We start from the raw sequence: 22739 nt of genomic DNA, 5'->3' as shown, positions 1-22739 counted from the left end.
TACCATAGCCCCCCTTCTACTTCGCTCCAGAATGGTATATAAGCCTCAGTCGCCCAACATGACTTTTTTTTCCTGCCAGTTCCAGATGGGTTTTAAGAACTTATTAGGCTTATTCATTTTAAAAAAGGTAGAACAGATCAAACAAAGAAGAGGGGGCAACCCCACACTCTAATTGTCTAGATCAGTGGTTCCCAAATTGCTGGGGAAAGGAGACATATACATACCAGAGGAAACGGGTAATACCTGGACACGATTTTGATTGTCACAGCTTGGGGGGTGGGAGTGGGGAGGGGGTGCTGCTACCAGCAGATAGGGAGTAAAGTCCAGGGGTGCTGCTAAACATCTTACAATGCACAGGGCAGCCCTCACAACAAAGAACCATCTGAGCCAAGATCTTAAGAGCACTGTGGTTGAGAAACCAAGTTTGATCTTGATATTGTTCCTTTTCTTCATTCAATCACACTTTTTGGTTCTTCTAATACCTCTGCTCCTGATCTAATGGGTTCTTTTGAAACATTAGCTTCTGAAATTAGGGTACCCACAGCTGCAGAAAAATATCAAGTTTTTCTCCAAATCATAGGTCCTCAATATTCCTTCTGCCCGTTAATATTGCCTGTGGGAACTAATGTAGGAGATTTTTCTGTGCCAGTGCAGGGATCATGTCTTGTGAAACCGAAGAATGGAAGCGCGGACCAGGAAGAGGCGGGGAGTTGTAAACGAGGATAGTTTATTAAAAAGCAAAGAAATACAGTTCCTGAGTGGGAGGGGGTAACCGAATGTGATTTCCCCCAATATGACTTCTGCTCTCATATTCTTATGTCACCCAATGTGTACATCCATAATACCGTGTGTCCCCAAAAGTAAGACCTAGCCAATCAGCTCTAATGCGTCTTTTGGAGCAAAAATTAATATAAGACCCGGTCTTATTTTACTATAATATAAGACCCAGTCTTATATTATAGTAGGGTTAGGGTGTTAGACCGGGTCTTATATTATAGTAAAATAAGACCGGGTCTTATATTATTTTTTGCTCCAAAAGACGCATTAGAGCTGATTGTCTGGCTAGGTCTTACTTTTGGGGAAACACGGTAAATTTTAGACATTTTCTCCTGTTAATCTGTCTCTGTTACTTGGATTATTAGCCAGAAGAACTTGGAAAGATGGGAGGAAAATCATTTTTTGCGCCCCCCACACTGTCCTCTAAGACCTCTCACTGTGGCCTGGACTCATCAGGCTGATGTTTTCTATGCTGATGTCTCCCCCATGTGACAGAGCAGGTGTTCCTGGTTCTGTTCCTTCTGATGCCCTTTTAAGTTCCAGAACTGGAAGCATTTAAAGAAGAAAACAGTAGCTCAGTGTTATTGCAGCCACAAGGCCAAAAGGCACTTCATTAACTAAGTGTTAAATGTGGCTTTAGGTTGACACCAGAGTAGGAGGCAAGGGGTCAGGAATGGCTTTTCCTCCTAAAGAAGGAAAACAAAAAGAAGAGGCAACATTAGCTGGAAAAAGTCTCCTGGTTACAAATAGAAAGAATTTTGATATCTGAGCTGCTGGGATATTCTCTCTCTCTCTCTCTTTCATTTTTTTCTTTCATTGAAGGAGGATAAGGGCAGAGATAACTGAGAAGAGTTTGAATTCACTGTGGAAATTACCTCAGAAGCAGGCTGTGGAAGAGGGCACCACAGAAACAGGTCCCCATGTAACCATGGCGACAAGCTGAGGAAGGAAGGGGTGGGGAGAGAGGGAGCAAACTGCCAGTGCAGAGAGAGAGCGGGAGGGAGCACAGGGAGGGGAGGGGAGACCCAGGTCAAACGGGTGAGTGACAGGAGCTGTGAGTCTTTTAGGCTAAATTCAGGTTTTTTAAAAGAAGAAAATTAATTTATGTCTGTGACTAATTAGGAAGGCAAGATGCATGTTATATTACAGATTCTTTTTACATTTAAAAAGTGTTTTAAATGTTTCTTTAGAGTTTAACTGTTTTAACAAAACAAGTTTAGGAGTGAGCAGTGGCAAGTTGTGGTTGAGTGGGACGTGGGGGTGAGGAGGGTTAGAAGAGGAAGGAAGACAGGCTCCGAGCAACCTGGAAACCCGGAGGCCGCCGCGGTGAGTGAGCATAGCCCTCGGCTGCCTCCTGGTGGCAGCTCTTCCAGGCAGTTCACTCGCTGAGGCTGAAGTGGCCAAACCAGAGGCATAGGGGCAGGAGAGCCAGATTGAGCAAATAAAAACACAGGCTGCCTAGTTAATTTTGAATGTCAGATAAGCAGTGAATAACGTTTTAGTATGTTTGTGTTCCATGACAACCTTAATAAGGTGGCACCCACCGATTAAATCTCTTCTTGTTGTCTCATCCCTTTTTTAAACAGAAAGGAAAGAAGGCAGAAGGAGGTAGAGAAGGAAGGAAGAAAGGATGGAAAGAAGGAAGGAAAGAAGGGGAAGGAAGGAAGGAAGGAAAAAAGAAGGAAGGAAAGCAGGAAAGAAGGAAGTATCAGAACCCCAAATGGTTAGTTTCTCCCCAATTACCTATTGACACTCCATAGGACACTCCCTAACTATTCCCTACAATGTCTTCAAAAAAATCAAATCAGAACAAAGTCACACACAAACCAAACCTCTCCGGCTCCTATAACCCCAGACTGTCTTTTCGTGGGGGCTAATTGTGGATTATGTCACCCCCTCCAGCCTCACCCATGATCTTCCACATCGACCTCTCTGCTTATCCTTCTTGCCAGTTGACCCCACCTCTGAGCTCCCCGCTGCCACTTTTTTCAGGCCTTATCTATGCTTACTGCACACTTATTAAAGTATTTACCAAGTAAGTTACAGGTGTCAATAAATCCTGTCATGATAACATTTCAAAGAAACATTTTATAAAGTGCATCAATGGTTCAGCACCCCGGTAGGTGGTAATGGTGTTTTTTGAGAGATTTTTCTCACACATCCTATCTCAGGTCCAACTAAAGCTGAATGCTCCCAGTCCCCAGCTCCTGTCTCCAGTCCTAACCAAACACCACTATAGGAAAGTCCAGAAACAGATAGTGGTTCACAGGGCATCTTAGAACTTCAATCAGATCATAACTTTCTGCTTAAAACACATTGCTCTCCTGTTACATTTAGAATAAAATAAAAAATGTACATAATAGCCTGTAAGTTCTGTAGGATTTTCTTCCACCCACACGGCTCTCTCTATTCTTCACTCCCTGTAATCCAGCTACATGGAACCCCTTTCGGTTCCTGGAAAATGCTGGGCCTTTCCCTGGCTCAGGATCTTGCTTTCCCTTCTGCCAGGAATGTTTCCCCCTGTCCAGCTCTTTGGACGAACAAATCCCTCCAATCCTTCAGGACGCTGTTATGGGATGCTAGAACATTCTGTATTTTGAAACTTGTGCTCTTTACTGGATGGATGTCCCACCTCACTAAAAGCTCACATATAAAGCAGACCACCTACACTAGCTCACTACCACGTCACTCTTTTCCTTTTCTCCTGTGGGTGATCACAATCTAATATTCAGTTTGATTTCTTTACTCCTAGAGCAGGAGCTGACAAACACACTGGTCCACTGGTCAAATCTGGTCACCATCAGGTTTTGTAAATTAAGTTTTATTGGAACTCAGCCACGCCTGTTCATTTACCACTGTCTATGGTGGCTTTTGCACTACAGTGGCAGAGCTGAGTAGTTGTGACAGAGATTGCATAGCCTCACATGACCTAAAATGCTTGCTATCTACCCCTTTCCAAAAAAGCGTTTGACAACCCCTGCCTTAGACTGTAAGTTTCATGAAAGCAAGAACTGCGTCAAGAATGTCCACCTATATTTTCAGGGTCCAAACAGTGACTGGCACAAACTCAGCAACCCTTCAGTAAATGGGGGTTCCCCATTATGCTCCAGCCGACTGACCCCAGTGCCATCTCCTAGTTTGCCCTTTCCCTCATCAGAGCCTGGCTCGTGGCCAGTTGCCTGTGGACGGTAGATTCTTGTCATCTGCCATCCCCTCCTAGTCCTGCCTCCTTGCTCTGTGTCTCCAACTGGTGCTACTTATGCCCTGATGCTGAGAAGCAATCTGATCACACAGATAATCCCGTAACACAAAAGCTTCCTCAGGTGTTTGTGGCCTGAGACCATGTTTTGTAACCAATCATCTTGTGGCTTGCCAATCCATTCTCTATAATCACAGAAAACATGCCTATTTAAAATATCATTCTGCTTCTTGACAACACATTTATTCAGGTCTTTTTATGTTACAAAAATGATTCATACACATAACATAACAAATATAAACAAATAAAAGAAAAAAAAATCACCAAGGGAACAATTTTTAGCATTTTGGTGTAGTTTCCTTCCATTCGTTTTTCTATCTTTCTATGCTTTTTTTTTTTAAAGCCCACTTGTATAAAACAACAAAAATGGCTAAGGACAATTTTCTCTCTTGCATTATAATAAGCATTTTTTATATTATACATGCTTTGTAAATTATTATTTTTAGTAGCTGCACAATATTACATTGAGTAGATACATATTTATGAAATATTTCCCTATTTTTAGGAAATGTTTATAATATCTCGAGACTTTTATAATCAAAAGTAATCATGAACACCTTTGTGCATGAAGGTTTTTTCTTACCTTTTGGATTACTTTCTCAAGTAAAATTTCCAGAAGCAGAATTACTAGATCAAAGGATTTTTTTTTAGTTTAGATACATATTGTCATTCTCACTTTGTAAAGGCATGAAAGCCTCTGGATAAACATCTCAAAGTAAATACACACATAATACTCTTTCCTGTGCTCCAAATCCATAAGAATGAGAGATAAGACATTTTAAAATATATATTTATATCTTCTCTCAAAATACAAGATGAAAATCTCAGCAGCTCAAAGTAGAGAGAAAAACTTACACAATAAACAAAGAATAAAGCCACAGGGACGAAAAGTAGGAATGGAGCCAGGCAAGCAGGGCTGGAGTTAAGTACCTCCTGTAATAGAAACCTGAGCTGGGTTTCCCACCCATGAACAGTGGGTGATATAATTACATCCATGCATCTAGAATTGTGGCAGAAATACACTACTTGCTCAAGGCTAGTGTCCCTAGCAGAGACCTCTTCTGGTTTGTACCATGTGAATTGTGGAGAACTGTCACTCCAGAAATGAGCTGAGCTGCAAACATATGACAAAGCTTGAGTCTATGAGATTGAAGCTAAGGCAGCTAAGAAACTACCTCACAGACAGGGGAAGTGTGGAAGAAAATTCCCATGCAGTATGAGCTTTCCAAGGAAAGTTAAAAAACACGCTGAGCACAATGAAATGTAGTCACAAAGGAGAGATTTATATCCTGAGGTGAGAGAAATACAAGAAGAATCTGAAAAGAACTTGAAAATAAAGTTCCGTCAAAAATCTTCAAGGAAATAAAAGGCGATAACATCAATACAATCAGAATAAGAGATTATGAAACTAAAACAGGTAGATAATAAAAAGAACATTAAAAAGTTATCTACCCACAACCTAAAACAGAAAAACAAAACCATCCCTTAAACAAACTGTGCTTCACTACACTGACAAGAAGAGGGTAATCTTGTACTAGCAATGGCAAATGACTCTAACACCATGAAATGAAAGGCACCATAAAGCCACCCAGAACTAAGGGGAAAATAAAATGAGAATCAAAGCATCTTAGGTGGAGAAAATTCTTACCAAAAAGACAACCATAAAATACAAAATTCCAAATGCAATTAATATCTTAAAACAAGCATTTGGAAATATGAAAAAAACACACCTTAAGTCAGAAATTCAAAACCCAAGAACAGGAATGGACAAAGCACTAGATAGATGATAGACAGATAGATAGATAGATAGATAGATAGATAGATAGATAGATAGATAGATAGATAGACTGATTCATCAACCAATGATTGAACTCATGAAAGAAAAGACAAAACCATATTAGAAATGAAGGCTAAATGATAAGTACCCAATAGAAACAGACTTAAATGAAAATTTGATAAAGAGTATTGCGGAGAGGCAGAAAAATAAACAAGAAAATAAAATGAAATAAAGAAAAAAGTAAAAAGACAAAATGGTTGAAATGGAAAACAAAGCAAAATAAGGATATAGATCAATGGAATCCATGAAGAAGACATATGAAACAATAGAATTAAACTTATACTTAAACCTAAAATTGAAAATGGAGAGCTATACCATGTTTGTGTACTGCAATACTCAATATTAAGATGTCAGTTCTCCACAGATTGAACTATATAGACTTGTTTAGGAAAAACTCCTTGTTTCTCCTTTATACTCTTATAAGCATAATACTTTGGACACTAAATATGTGGTTTTATGCCCACATTGACCAATTGTCCAAAACTAGTTGGGTGCCCTAAAATTCAATTCAGGGGTGACACTATGTACCTGGAGTTTTTGTCAGATCCCACAAGTTAAGAGCTCAGTCCCATAAGACTCCCCCGACTTCAGATGCCAATTGCAAGTCCCAGGCTACCCCTTGTACTTCTGCCCAAACAGCTATAAATCAGTGTGTCCATGAGTCCCCCCTCAGGTTAATAATTTGCTAGAACAGGTCACAGAACTCAGGGAAACACTTACCTTTACCAGTTTATTACATAATAAAGGATATGATAATGGATACACATGAACAGCCAGGTGAAGAGATACATAATGTAACCTCTGGAAGTGTCCCAAGAACAAAAGCTTCTGTCCCCGGGCAGTTGGAGTTCTCCACTGGCACATTCATGTGTTCACCAACCCAGAAGCTCGCCAAACCCTGTACTTTTGAGATTTTTATGGAGGCCATACCAAATACGCATGATTGATCAGTAAGTGACTGTCCTGCTCCTCTCCCTTTCCCAGAGGGTGGGTACTGGGGCTGAAAGTTCCAAGCTTCTAATGGTGGCTTGGTCTTTCTATGGACCGGTCCGCATCCTGAAAGTCTATGGAAGCCCACCAAGGGTTGCCTCATTTGCATAAAAGACACTCCAATCACCCAGGAAATTCCAAGGGATTTAGGGGTTCTGTGTCAGAAACCAGGATCAAAGACTACATTATGGTTTTAGGAGCTCTGTGCCAGGAACCAGGGAGATACATATATAGAGATAGAGATATATAGATATAGATATATAGGTATAGATATATCTAGATAGATGGATGGATAGATAGATATACTTTTTTCTATTATTTCACAAGGCTCAGTATTGTTAAGCTATCAGATCTCTCCAAATTGAACTATACACTCATTCCCAGTTAAAATCCCAACAAACTTTACTGTAGAAATTGATTAGCTGTTTCTAAAACTTACGTGTAAATGCAAAGAACTTAGAAGAGCCAAAACAATTTTGAAAGAAAAGAACAAAGTTAGAGGATTTATATACTTGATTTTAACACTCGTCATGAAATGAACTGTAATAAAAAAGAGTAGTATTCAATGAGATATCTCCTCACGGCCTGTTAAAATGGCCATCATCAAAAGCCAAGAAATTACAAATGCTGTCATGGATGGAGAATAAGGGGACCCTTGTGCATTGTTGGTGGGATATCTTAAATTGGTGCAGCCACTATGAAAAACACTATGGAGGTTCCTCAGAAAAATTACAACTAGAACTACCATATAATCCAGCAATTCCACTTCTGGGAATATATCCAAAGTAAACAAAAACACTAACTTAAAAAGATATATGCAGCCCTGTGTTCACTGTAGCATTATTTACAGTAGCCAAGATATAGAAACAACCCAACCAATGGATGAATGAAGAAGTTGTGACACATATATAAAATTGATAGATATAGATATAGATATGTATATCTAAATCTATATACAAATTGGTTTCATTATATATAACGTATAAAATATATACAAAATATATAAAATATATATAATGAAACCAATTTTATCAATTGTTTATATCAATTGTTTATACCAATTGATATAAACAACAGTCAGGTTTCTATGGCATCTCACCAATGTTGTAACAAAATTATATACATATATATATTTCAGCCATAAAAAACAAGAAAATCCTACCATTTACAACAACATGGGTAGAGAAGGAGTTATGCTAAGTGAAATAAGTCAGACAGAGAAAGATAACTGATGATCTCACTTATATGTGGAATCTTAAAAAACAAACAACAACAAAAACTCACCAAACTCATAGAAAGAGATCAGATCTGTGGTCACCTGAGGCAGGGGTAGGAGAGGGGTAACTGGAGGAAGGTGGTGGAAAAGTACAAACCCCCAGTTATAAAATAGGTAAGTGTAGGTTGTGCACCTAATATACCTAATGACTATCGTTAACGCTGCTATATGACATAGAAGAAATTTGTTAAAAGAGTAGGTCCTAAAAGTTCTCATCAGGAGGAGAATTTTTCTTTTTATTGTATCTAAAACCTATTGTGGTGATCATTTCACAATCTATACAAATCAAACCATCATGCTGTACACCTTAAGCTTACACAGTGATGCATGTCAATTATTTCTCGATAAAACTGAAAAAAAAGAGAAAGAAAGTGTTATCACCATAACAATTGACATATAGGTTAATGGAAAAGAGTAGAAAGTTATGAAATAGACCCACACATATAGTCAATTAATTTTTATAAAGGTACCAAGGTAATTCAATGGGGGAAAGAATAGTCTTTTCAACAAATGGTGTTAGAACAACTAAATATTCATGTGAAAAAAATGAACCTCAACTATTACTTTATATCATACATAAAATTTTATTTTTAAAGGAATCATAAACCTAAACATAATACTATAAGTGCTAACTTAATATCATCGACAGGTTCTGTGACTTTAAGTGAAATGACGTATAATGAAACCAATGTTACCATAGACTAACTGATATAAGCAAAAGTTAAATTTCTATGGCATCTCATCAATGTTGTAACAAAATGATGTTGAATGAAACAACTTTGAGGCCCTCTTGTATTTAAAGATATAAAATTTGTAGAAAAAAATATAGCAGAAAATATTTGTAACTCTAGGATAGGCAAAGATTTCTTAGATTGGGCACCAACAGCACAAAATATAAATTGGACTTTATCAATATTATAAACTTCTGCTCTTTCAAATATACCATTGAAAAAGGAATAGTCAAGTCAAGTAATGGAAGAAAATATTCACGATACATACAGAGGACCAAGGATTTGTATCTAGAATATGTAAAGGACTCTTATAACTGAATAATAAAAAAACACTACTCAATTTTAAAAATTGGAGAGGAAGTTAGGATTGGAGAGGAAGAGTCTCAAGCAAGCTGATGTGGAGTCCTCAAGCCAGGGTCACACCACTCCTGATGAAGTGAACTTGCCTACGTCCCTCCATCTTGCTCAGTCACTGGAGGGAGCTGCCCTGGGAAGCAGGGCGCAACACAATGGTGACCACGGATCTAGAGGGGCAGGAGCTGGGGCAGGAGCTGGGGCCCGCCTGGCAATTTTGCTCATTAACAGTAGGAAATCTGGGTTATACATTGTCATGGCCACCCATCCTCCTTCTCTATGTTCTTCTGGCCTTCTCTCTCCCAAGGATCGTTTTTCTCTAAGCCGTATTCCTCCTCTATAAAATCAGAGATATGGTAATGAAACTTTAAACATTCTTCCATCTGACAAAGATGAGGAACTCTAGCTCTATGACCCAAGAGGCTCCCTTGAAACTTCACTGCAGAAAAATTTATTCTCCCTGTTGCTAGGGCCCACTCCTTTCCTCAAGTCCCGCATCCCTTAGGATGGTGTGTACCTCTCTCAGGGAATTCTGCTCCATTCCTATGCTACAATAAGATGCTACAATGCAGAAAATCCCTCATTACACCATCAGCCAATTCTGTGAGAGAGAGAGAGAGAGAGAGAGAGAGAGAGAGAGAGAATATTCTCTCACAGTGCTAAGTTTTTAAATGTTTTAAGCATCTTTTATTTTTTTCTTGGAAGACCTGGTGATTCTTATCACAGGCAGTCTTCTGAAGATTCCTCTCGCCTAGATGAGCTGTTAATCTTTGAAGTTGCTATGGGAAACAGTGTTTTTTAAAAATAAATTATTGATGTAAAGGAAAGAGAGGCTGTGATGCCTGTCTCAAGGAAAAGCAAGGAAGATATGAAAAAGTTAAAAAAAAAAATCTAAGTATATCAAGTAACAAGAACAGCCTTTCCATCTTCACTCAAATTGTACTAATGGAAAGCTCTCAGAAAGTCTATGTGAGGATTGAGAGCCCTTATTTCTATGAACAAGGTCAATTAGTACTTGGCTGAATGAATGAATGAAGAATGGGAGATTCTTCATTCCCTGAGTAACCCTGAGACAGTGTTGGGTAACTGGTCATGCTTTACTACTCATGTGGGCTACAAAAATAACGGGTTCATCAGCTTGTGATTAGTCACTGATCTCAGCTTTTCAGCAGCTTTGTTCCCTAAACCTTGAGAGATTTCATTATGAATCACTCATTCACTTCTCAGAACTCTATTTTCTGGGCTACAGGGGTTTGAAAGGTGGTACCTACAAAAATATCACACTGTGAAGCAGCTCAGAAAAGCCAATGATAACATGTGATATAGGCCAGAGGCTTCCTGCCAAATAAATGTAACCACTATATTCAGTGGTTACAATATAAAATAAGCATAAAGTAAGATCACATTAATTTTTAATGTCCACATTTGAATGGCTGCAATCACTGGGCTCATTGCTAGATCTCAGACTCTTGTAGTGGACACAGAGATGGTGAGTCCCCAGGCCCCCTTTCAGGGAAGGACTTGCGAGGCAGCTGGGAGTGCTGTCAGTGCAGAACCTTCAGCCGTCAGCCCTTTCAGGCTACAGAGAGCCGCCTTGCCTAAGGTCATATTCTTCCTGGGGCTGCTTGTACCCAATAATGGATGGAGGCAGCAGTATGAAGTCCCAATTCAGCTCAACGTGGGACAACTCTGATGCTTTTTGGGTCCACAGCTGCCTGTACGGTTGGTTGAGGCTGCCGGGCTTACCTCTCCATCCATCCTCTTTCTCAGACCAATCCAGCTTCGTACTCCTCCTTTCCACATGTGTCGATCTCAGAGGTACTTCCTAATAAATGTCCTAGACACTAAACTGCATTTCAGAGTCTGCTTGCCAGAGGACCCAACATGCAACAAGTCATCCCACGCCTTGCCACGTAGCATTGACAGATACAATAAAGGATGCCTGGCCGGATGTGGATTTCAAATAAACAACAGATAACTTTTTAGTGTAAGTATGTCCCAAATATTGTTATGGCCTTATTCCCTATGCCTTGTATTGTGTTTGGCCTAAGTAAATGTTGGATAAATGAGAATGTTAGGATCCCATCTTTTTCTTTCTTTCTTTCTTTTTTTTTCCTAAGCTGTTTAGTTCCCATTTTTTAAAAAATTACTTTCAGGTGTACAGAACAACATAGTGATTAGACATTTACATAAGTTACAAGGTGATCACCCCAATAAGTCTATTACCCATCTGACTCTGTACATAGTTATTAGAACGTGATTGACTATTCCCTATGCTGTACTATGTATGTTAGGATCCCATTTTAAAATAGAGTACCCTGCTACGCAAGGAAGAAGGCAGACGTGAGTGATGGTCCCTTACTTTCCATCTTACAAGTGTTCCTCAAAATGTTCACAGATTAGCAACATCCCAGTTACTTGAGGGGGCTTATTATAAATGCAGATTCCTGGGCCTCACTAGGTTTACTGAACAAGGACCTCTAGAGCTGACCCGTAGAAATCTGCATTTGTAACAAGCTATCTGAGTGATTCTTCTGCTTCTGAAAGTTTGAGAACCTTCTACACTAAGAATGGTGGTCTTGAATCAGAAAGAGCAGTTTCATCCAAACTGAGAAGGCCTCCCTGTAGTTGCCAAAGAACTCTAATGAGCAGGGGACCAATCCTGTCCCTTTCCTGCTCATCCACTCTCTTTCCTTATCCTCTTGAGTCGCCCTTGGATGGGAAGAAAGTTCTTGGATCAGGCCGATTCTCATAATCTCTGGGAGAAGAGTTATAAGAATACAAATCCACTAAATCAGAGACTTGAGAGTAATATGTTGATTGCAGCAGGGCCTCCGAAAAGCCAGAGTCGCTGGGAAAGGCATTAGGGAAGAGATGGCTTTACATGATGGGCAAAGTTTGCACGGGCAGACTGGAAAGGTTTGAGCATTCTAGAATACTAGACTCCACAGGCTTAGAAGCTGGAGCAGCATGGCATGGGAAGACACCTACTGTTAGGAGGCTCCTGAAACTCAGTGACAGTGCTGCCCCTGGATTTGGTGTAGGTGTAGGGACACTTCTCCCAGCTCTCGCACACTGTTTCAATTGTCTGCTGCCAGAGATTCCTCTAGAAATAAGCCGAGGAACCTTTCTACGGGGTTTAATCAGATCTCAAATGTATCAGCTCAAGGTACTGAATGATCACGTGTCAGCCGTTCACAGACGGGTGCCCCATTGGCTGGACGCTGAAGTTCAAAAGCTCCCGTTTCTGTTTGGTACCTTCGGCGAAGCCCTTTCTGCAACACCACTATCTTCCCCACAGGATGAAGGCACATGGAATGGGTGAGGGCTTTTCCCTAGATGCCAAACAGTGCCATCCATTGTTCTTCTCCTCCTTTATTTTATCATTTAAGGAACAATAGGATTTGCAGGTAAGAGGAATCTAGATATCTGGGGTTTGCGAAAGGTACTTTGGGGCTTATGAGGAATATGTCACTTCCATAAAGTGGGAAGCTAAGGTTGTCACTCCTGGCACACACCCGGCGAGAACAGCAGGTGCGTGTGGGGAAGAGTGAAAAATAAGATTGGATAATTGATAGCAATTTGCCAGCACAGAATGCTCAGAGCTACGGCTCATCTTCTCAGCCCACCATTCTAGGCTAATTTTATTCTTGTCATTTAGGTCTTAGCTCACATGTCACCTCCTTGCAGGGGCCATCTCTAAGCACCCATTCTAAAATCAATCCGTCCCCACCTGTCACTCTCCATCACTTTACACTAATTTATTGAGTTTCGAGTTCTCGTCATATATTTAAAATTATGTTGTTCATTTATCTATGTACCTGTTTGTTACCTTTGTCCTCACTAGAATGTAAATTCTAGGAGAGTTGGGTCTATATCAGTTTTGTTCATAGCTGGAATCCCTCACCTAGCATTATGCCTGGAATTTAGTAAGCACTCCATAAACAAGTTGTTGAATACATAAGTGAGCTTACATTCTTTTACATTCAGCATCATGAACATGTGTTAATCCATACCAGAAACATAAGCATAAATGCTCTGATGATAGAAACCTCAATGCTACAGGGGGTCATAGCTTGCTCCAGTCCCCAGAATCCATGTGGACCATTTTATGAATCCCGAACTACATTTGAAAAGCCACTGACAAGTTCAGTGGAGTAAAACAGAAAAGTTGAGCATTTGCAGAGTGTTTATCAAGTTCTATCACAGAGTTTTCTGATTTGAGATTTAGGAGCAAATCAGCAAGTCAGTCTATCTTAAACATAAATCCAAGAGGTGACAGGTAATAAGTATTCATGAACTTTACATTTTAAAGCCTTCAGCATGAAAGAAACTTTTAGACAGACATACGTATCTCAGAAAAACAACAACAAAGTTTTCCTAATGAATAAAAATATTTTTAAAATTAAATAAAACTTGCCACAATCCGCTTGTCTAATGAACTCCTTTGTTAAAATTTAGGCGGGGGAAAAAAAACAAATTCAATTAATCACTAAAAATTCAGAATTCAGTCAAGGATAAAAGAAGTGGAAAATAGTATTTTTAAAGCTCCCACGTGTCAATGAAGTCTACATACCACTTTCCAATATATAAGATTATAACATTTAAAATTTTAATTATCTGCATCTCTGGGTTTAATTCCTCTGTTTTGAATGTCACAAAAGTTCATTTCTCCAGATCTGCAAAGAGAAACATTTTTCTAAAAATAGGCAAATAGGACCTATAAATCCATTACCCTTTTGAAGTCTATGTATCTATAATTATGCCCTGCCTTTGAAAAGGAGGCAGCTAAATTACCTGTGTCTTTTAAAGAAATGTTCAGGAATTTCGTTAAGGCTGTCAAATTTCTAAGACAGTTAACTAGCTTAAAGTAGGTTATTTGGGTTTCTATAATTGATGTTGACCCTTTTGCCTTCATTCATTCATTTCCTTCGAACATTGTTTGAGTTACGGGTTTATGTCCATCACCAGATAATGTACCTTGGTTTCAGAGCTCTGTATTCCTAGCCGAACTGAGCACTATTCATTGATTTAACAAATATTTTTAAGCACCTGCTATGATCTAGATACTGTAGAAATAGCAGTAAAGACACCTGCCTTCTTGGAGCTTGCATTTTAGTGATGAAGACAGACCATGACTAAGAGAAATAAGTAAAATATGGACTCTGCTAGATCACGATGAATGCTAAGGAAAAAGCTAAGCAGAAAGGGGTACATAGGAAATCTGTATATGGGGGAGGGAAATTTTAGATGGCACAGCCAGAAAAGGCCTCAAGGAAAGATGCCATTCAAGGAAAGATGGGAAGGAAGTGGGCCATGCCAGGCAGATAGGAAGCACTCATAGTTATTGACTAACTGAACAATGGTCAATTGGTTTCTCAGCTCTCACGGTGTTGGGGATGTCTCCTCCATTTTGGGGCTCATGTGTTTATATTATAGATGCCTTGTCCATTCTCATAAGTCTTGAATGGTGTCCTTATTCACAGCCGATATATAGTCACCCCCGAGGCATCTGATGTGCGTATCTACATCCTCCAGAATAAATGACTCGGCTGCTACCAGAAATTGATTAGAGAGCCAGCTGGCTAGATAGGTAGGGTGTGGGGATCCAGAAGGAGCACCCAAGATGTGCCTCAGTGGTATACAGAGCACTTTGAGCTAATGGCAATTTTAGCTTCAGCTCAAGAGAAACTTCTGTCCCATCACCCTTAACTACCTACTGTGTTTCCCTGAAAATAAGACCTAGCCGGACAATCAGCTCTAATGTGTCTTTTGGAACAAAAATTAATATAAGACCCGGTCTTATTTTACTATAACATAAGGCTGGGTCTTATATAATTAATATAATATATAATACCGGGTCTTATATTAATTTTTGCTCCAAAAGACGTATTAGAGCTGATTGTCTGGCTAGGTCTTATTTTCGGGGAAACACAGTAGAAGAATTTTAATGAGAAGACTTGCCCAGAAGAGAATAGACCTATCTATTGGGCAGGGCAAACTTCTATTTACTAAAGGTCTGCTCTTCGTATCATCCTGCAATGAATTTTTGAAGCCTCCAAAGGGGAATTCCTCTCCTTCCCCACAAGGGGTTAACACAGTAGTAGCTTGCATTCGTGAAAGGTAAGCAAACAACCTGCATTTGTTAGAATAGTGCCATACAAAAGTAAAGAAGATGAAAGAGAAAGAATCAAAGAATTCCAAAAAGAAAGCAAAGACAGAGGTCTTGCTTTGGCGGAGTTAAAATTTTACACACAGAAATAACAATAAAACTCTGCACTGTAAACCAGTTTCCTATCTCTGGCATATACATCTGTGCATGTTTCTCCAGTCTTATATATGGGTCATACCCAAATGGCATGCTATTCTTGGGACTGCCACAAGGAACTCACTGTGTCTTTGCACATGCTGTGTATTCCTGACCTTTAACCTCCTGGTCATTCTTCCAAGACTCAACTCAGAATTTCACCTTCTCTGTCAAACCCATTGAACTGTAACACTCAAGACTGCTGCATATCACGGTAGGTAAATTATACCTCAAGAAGTGAAAGTAAAAGAAAAATATTTCACTTCCTCTGAGAAGCCTTCCTAGCACAACCTCCCGTCCCTGCCCCCCACCTCAGCAGGGCACTCCAGAGTCTGGGGGTGAGCTTCCTGGTGAGCCAAGGGACCAAAGGGAGGGATGTTAGTGCATCCGAAGCTTGATAGACTGAAAAATACAACAGAATGGATTGATATTATGATGGGACCAGCCTAAGGTGCCATGGGATCCCAAAGAAAGGGTCCCCAGCTCTCACTGGGAGACGAGTCAGTGAAGGCTTTCCAGAAGTACAGACAGTTGTATCAAGTCCTATTATTCTGGCCTCTTCTGTGTTTTCCCCTCAATCTCATCATCACACTGACGTTTTGTTTCTGACCCCAACATCTCTAGCTGATGGCCTGGACTAACACACGGGCGTTGGCATCCTTACCCCGGTGGGTGTCCTGGATCCTCCATGACTCTAAAAGTACCCAAGCCTGTTTCTCCAAGAGTAGGCAAATAAGAACAGCAAAGGTGATAATAGTACGATGATGACAAATGTTCTAGTCCTTATTTCATTCATTCAGAATAAAAGCAAAAGCCCTTATAAAGGCCTTGAAGGCTCTAAACCACGTGGCCCCCATCAGTTCTCTGACCTCTCCCATTACTCCCTTCTTTACTTGGCTCCCGCCAGACCTTTGGCTGTTCCTTGAGCACAGGAGGCACACTTATACCTCAGGGCCTTTGCACTGGCTCCTGCCTCTGTCCAGAGCACCCTTCCTCAGATAGCTGCAAGGATCACCCTCTCACCCTCACATCTTTGCACTCACCACGCTATTTAAAATGCAGACCCTGCCCCTAGCACTTTCGAGCCCCCTTACCTTGCTCTTTTTTTTCCTAAAGCACATATTATGTTCTATCCTTATCCATAATTTACTTGTTTATTATCTCTTTACTAGACTGTAAGCTTCGGGAAAGGAAGGATATTTACCTTTTTTAATCACTGAACAGCCAGTATCAGTGTCTAGCACATTGTGGGAGCTCAATACTTATTAATGGGAATATATTGGCATTAGCCGCTGTAGGGAAAGTATATCTGAGGCCCCACAAGTTAGAAAGCACAGAACTACTTCTCTTTCTTTTAATTATTAAGCTGCACAAGTGTAAAAAAAACTTTTATTTTACCCTTCAGTCAACAAAGCAATAAAGGTCCTTGAACTTGCTTAATGAGTCCATGAGAATGATGGCTAATTGATGTGAGGCCTGCCAGTTAGCTGCTAGGATCACCTGAGCAGCTTCTCGGAAGTGGAACAGACCTCTCTCTTGCTCCCTGCATATCTGCCCACCTGTCTGCAAGCCCAGAGGGGTGTCTAAGGTGGAAGGAGAGCTGAGACAGCTTCTGCCCCAGGGCCTTTGCCAGTTCCTGGCTGTTCTCCTTGCCTACCGCAAATAAGACCTAGCCAGACATTCAGCTCTACTGCATCTTTTGGAGCAAAAATTAATATAAGACCCGGTATTGTATTATATTGTATTATAATAGTATGATGATAAAAAATGTTCTAGTTCTTATTTCATTCATTCAGAGTAAAAGCAAAAGCCCTTATAAAGGCCTCGAAAGCCCTACACCCCTTTGGAAGCCTCAGACCCCAAGCCCCTTCTCCTTAGCTCAGGGTGATATATAAACCTAAATTATCTGACTGCCAGAGAATCTCATATTTTTATGGGGCTCCCGTAAGTACAAAATTTGTCTTTCTCCTGTTAATCTGTCTTATGTCAATTTAGTTATTAGACAAGCCAAAGAACCTAGAAGGGAAGAAGAGAAGCGTTTTCTACCCCCACACATACAAATGAACTTTCGGAACATAAGGCTGTTTGTACACTGGAGACGGCCTATCCCTACAACCTCTAGCTCGTGACAAAGTGGGTTCACCGCCTTAGGAGACTGGGGTTCTAGTCCCAACTCTGCCACTCATTTCATCCATAGATATTCAGGTAACTCATCAATAAAACGGACATGTCACCTTTCATATCTTCCTTGCCAGAAATTAGGAGAATGGAACAGGTTGTCTCTGGCAATTCCAACCAGGATGTAAAATTAAAGCTGAGCTCTAAGAGGTTCATTTCCGGCTGCATTGAATGATTTCTGGAAAGTTTTGAGAATGGGAATGGTTTCACACTGACTTAAAAGGATCTTCCCTCCCAGAGGAGTTTATTAGTTCAAGGATCACAGCAGAGAGGAGAATGGGGAGTGAGGTGGGAAGGGGCGGGTTGGCTGTGTAGCTGGTCCTAAGATTCACAAAGGGACCACGGGTGACCAATTTATTTCTTGCTGCAATGTTTCCTTCTTCTGGAATCAGGAGCCTTATTGCATCTCAATAGTTTCAAAGTAGCCATTTGCCTTCGATCCAAAGAGCAGTTATTTGCCACCTGCAGGTTTTCATTAGCATCAACTATACAGACGGCTTTTTGTTCCACAAAAAAACCTCTCTGTAGGGTTGCTTCAGGCAATCAGACACTCTGCTTAAAAAAGGCGGAATTAATTGACTGCAGAAAATAAGCTGATATTCCGCTCCAAGTTCTGTGGAAGGGAAATAATCTTGAATAGGTTGGTAACTGGTTCATTTACACAATTTTGTTATTTTAAAGGATACAGTGAGCTTTTAAAGTCCAGAAGCCTCAGTTTGGTACAAATTGCCCTGGGTGAGATGTTAAACATCAACACAAATGCACCTGTCCTCCATCCCGGTTGGGGTTATTACAAACATTCAAGCTGCTGGTGATGGTTCCTTAAAAAGACATTAAACTATTAAATGCCAAAACATAACAAAAAATTATTAAATGTCGAGTTTTATTTTCACATTTCTATTTTCATTTTGCTAATTACCTCTTAACAGAAACTTTTTGTGATTGGCCTTCATCAACCAGTTGGCAATGGGGCGAAAGAGAATTTTTCTGTAAACCATCCTTGTACAAGTCCACTCAGCAACGAGCCTTGGCAAAGGCCTGAAGGTGGGAGACACAGTGACGTGGGAGCCTGGGGTTAAAAACGCCGGGCAAATAGAGCAGTGGTCGTGGAACTCAGAAGGCTCAGGTTCAAGTCCCTTCTAGGTAAGATAAGATGATCAGGTGATCTACTGTTCAAGCCAGAGCACTTGAGAATAAAAGGGGGTACTAATTGGATGGGGTACCAAGACAAATTGGGACAAACTTAGGAAAATCAAGATGCCCGGTGACCACACCACTTGGCTCCTTAGTAGCTTTGTGACTGTGGAAAGTCACTTGACCTTTCTGAGCCTATTTGTCAGCTTCACAATGAAGAAAACAAATACCCTGCAGGATTTTTATACTTATTAGTGTCAGGGAGAAAAGAGTTTTCCTCAACCCTTCCAGGTTCTTCTGGTCAGTCTAATAATTAAACTGACATGAGACAGATTAACAGGAGAAAACAAAATTTAATTATGTATATACGGGGCCCCATAAAAATGAGACCCACAGGCAGTCAGGCAATTAAAGCTGATACGTCCTGGTTAGCTTCAGGTGAGGCTTCATATGCTGTTCTTCGCCATTCAAGAAGGGGTAAAGTTCTGGGACTTCAAAGTGGAGGAAGACAATTTACAGGAAGATGGAAGAACAAATGTCTGGTAAACAAATGTTTACCATGCCCGTGCAGAGACAATGGGACACAGAGTGGACTTTGAACAAGCAGGCCTTTGAAAAAACATTCCCAAGTCTACTACATCTATTTCACATTCTTCACAGTTACCTTTGGCGATAACTCTCTTTCTGGACCAAGCCCTCTGCCAAAATTCTTTTAGGCAGTTAAGGGGGAGGTAAAAACTTCCTGAGTCTTTTGAGGCTCAGTTGTCTTTGGCTCAAAATAATCGGCATGCCAAAGTGGAACTTTCTGGGAAGACTCCTTTTGAACCCCTTCATTAGTCTTGGAGATACACATAAATACACTTTATCACTTGGGAAACATGATATAAATGTAAGTGTCATGCGGGGCGGCCTGCGGGGTCTCTGCTCCCGCTCCCCACATAAGAACGCAGGACATGGTGAGGCCAAAAAGAAACACCCACGGAGCCATAGGTAGGGGAGTCATACCACTATATTCTCGCTGGTGGCTGGGTTGGAGAAACAGGAAACAGGAGCCACACAATTCTCAACCCTCATTGTGCCGCTTGCAGGCTCAGCCACCATCTTCTTGCTAGCCCCCATTTTTCTAGCAATCTCTGCTTGCCAGTCACAGCAGTTATATTAGTGGCCAATGGCTCACTGGTTACAGCTGACGGCCAACTAGCCACAGCTGATGGCCATGCAATCACAGTTGATGGCCATTTACTACCTGAGCCAGCACCTGTCTATGTGAGGCCGAGAGCCTGGAAACTGTTTTCTGGGGCTCTGTCCCCACAGTAAGGTACTATCATAGTTGATAAAGCAAAATCAAGTTTACTGCTTGCTACTGAAAGACTGAATATACGAATGGACAATGGCCAGCACATGTATAAACATAGAACTTTGACCCAAAACCTGCCGCAACCTGTCTAGGAAATCAACCCTTATCTGTTATAAATAGCCTAAGCTGTCAGCCTGCTATAAGTCAGACTTGCAAGAAGCCAGTTTGCTATCTCTAGTGACAATCCAGGAGCTAAACAATAACCCCTGCAATAATCAGCCCCAAATGGCCAGGACTTGATTAATAACTGACAGCTTCCTTAATTTTTATCCCCACTTCCAATTAGAGAAAACCAAATATGCATCCCTAACGAATCACATAGGATGTTCTGCTTCTAGTTAGCCAGGCTGCAGCTTTCTCATAGCAACAGCCTTCAATTAGAGCACCTGAAGCCCTCCTTTTCTTCCCACTCCTCTGCCTGCGTGTGAGTCTCTGCCAAAACACCAGTGACATAACTATAGCAAGCTCTTAGCTGATTCCATAACTATAGCAAGCTCTGAACAGGCTTTGCTTTTCTCATTTGGTTGGTCTTCATTTATTTCCACACCTAATCATTATACACAGGACCTTCAGTCACAGGATATTGAATGGGATTGCCAATAAAGCTTTAAAGTTAAGGAAAATAGGTGCTAAGTACATCCATAGGACTACAAGGAACACAACAGATCCTGCTACCACTCTGTCATCAATTCCTACAGCCTAAATCAGAGTACAAATTATTCGTAGAGTAGTATAATTACCATAGAGGAGGGGTGCTGAGGCTTCTTAAGCAAGGATATTTGCATGTCTTGTGATGCAATTGACTCCACAAAAATCAGAAGAGCTTGAGCCTTCTCACTGGTACCCTGGGTAGGCAGCTACCTGCTGGGGAGAGGACGGGAGCCCAGGAGGGGCTGAGGGTGGTGATCAGAAAAGGTTATGCTGTAAGAGGTTATCTTACCTTGGGTGCATGCTCATTCACAATAAAAACTAAATTTCCCATCCTTCCTTGCACCTAGCTGAGCTAGGTTCTGGTGAATGAGATGGGTAGCACCTGTGCAGTACAGAGCTCTGGCAAGGCTTCTTTCCCTACAGAGCGTTTTGTTTCCCTCTTTATTCCCTCCTCTGCCTTTTCCATTCCTAATGAATGCAGGAGTAGAGTGGAAGGAGTGAGAGCAGACTGTGTCCCCTCCCCCAGTGCAGGCCCTTTGGTCATAGGGGAGGAGGGGCAGAGCATTGAATTGGATGAGAAATTGAAGCTTCTCATTGGGCTGCACTAGGCTAGACTTTTTTTTAAATTAGTTTCATGTGTACACAACACTGTAATAGTTAGACATTTATAATTTATACCCCTCACAAAGTGATAACCCCCTCCCCCAACCTACTATCCCTCTGACATCGCATACAGCCGTTACATTTCCACTGTCTCTATTCCTTATGCTGTACTCCGCTTCCTCTTCCTCCTCCTCCTCCTTCTCCTCCTCCTCCTCCTCCTCCTCCTCCTCCTTCTCTCTCTCTCTCTCTCCACACAAACACAAACACACACACACACACACACACACATATATAATTATAGTTGACATTATTATTCAGCTTCAGCAACTGAAATGCCCATCGGTTGACGACTGGATTAAGAAACTGTGGTGCAATATACAATGGAGTATCATGCAGCCATAAAGAAGAATGAAATCTTACCATTTGCAACAACATGGATGGACCTAAAGAACATTATGCTAAGTGAAATAAGTCAGACAGAGAAAGACAAATTCCACATGATCTCACTTATATGTGGAATCTAAAGAATAGAATAAATGAACAAACTAATCAGAAACAGTGTCAGAGACGTAGAGGAAAAACTGATGATTGCTAGATAGGAGGAGGGGTGGGGATAAGGGAGAAGGTGAGGGGATTAGAAAGCACAGTGGGTAACCACAAGATTGCCACGAGGATACGAAAGTCAATTTGGGGAATATAATCAATAGGCTAGACATTTTAAGACCTGAGTATGACGAGGAAGCTTTGGGAGCTCCCAAAATATCATTAGGGAACAGAAAATAGTTGTTCCATGGATTTTAGTGGAATGACACTGAGATTTTTACATGCTCCATTTTGTTCAAATGGGGATACACTTGTACGTTGTGCAGAATATTTATAGATTGGGGTTGGGGGAACCCAGAATTATAGTAAACATCTACCAAAAAGGGCACCAGTAACCAAAATAACATCATTTAAAACTTCAGTATCTTATAACATCCAGGATCCTATCCTAAAGATTCCTGGCTTCTTCTTACTGTTGGATACACAGAGTAAAGTGGTCAATAAATGACTGATGGATCAATGAGTAAATGATTTTTAAATGAAAATTATTTTCCGTTATCTTTTTATCAAGCAGGCAGCTTCTATCCTCAAACTTTTTCCTACATTTAAAAAATTTAAAATATAATTTCTGTACATATATCCAGCAAAATGGAAGTTTGTAAATGGAATTATAGCCTTGTAAGCATTAATAAAGAAACTAATTTGTTTTACATAATTTGGAACTTTGAGTTTTAAGTGTAAA

At 40.6% G+C, this 22739-nt stretch overlaps 1 long non-coding RNA gene across 2 annotated transcripts in view; it reads right to left on the bottom strand.

Moving 5' to 3' along the window:
• Positions 1 to 22739, bottom strand: part of LOC141572919 (uncharacterized) — a 177884-nt gene that overhangs the window by 43046 nt on the left and 112099 nt on the right. The gene's annotated exons all lie outside the window — the stretch shown is intronic.

The sequence above is a fragment of the Rhinolophus sinicus genome, linkage group LG07, assembly GCF_036562045.2.
Source record: "Rhinolophus sinicus isolate RSC01 linkage group LG07, ASM3656204v1, whole genome shotgun sequence".
NCBI classification, from domain to species: Eukaryota; Metazoa; Chordata; class Mammalia; order Chiroptera; family Rhinolophidae; genus Rhinolophus; species Rhinolophus sinicus.
The sequence above is the reverse complement of the archived record's forward strand: the minus strand, read 5'-3'. Positions and strand labels throughout refer to the sequence as shown.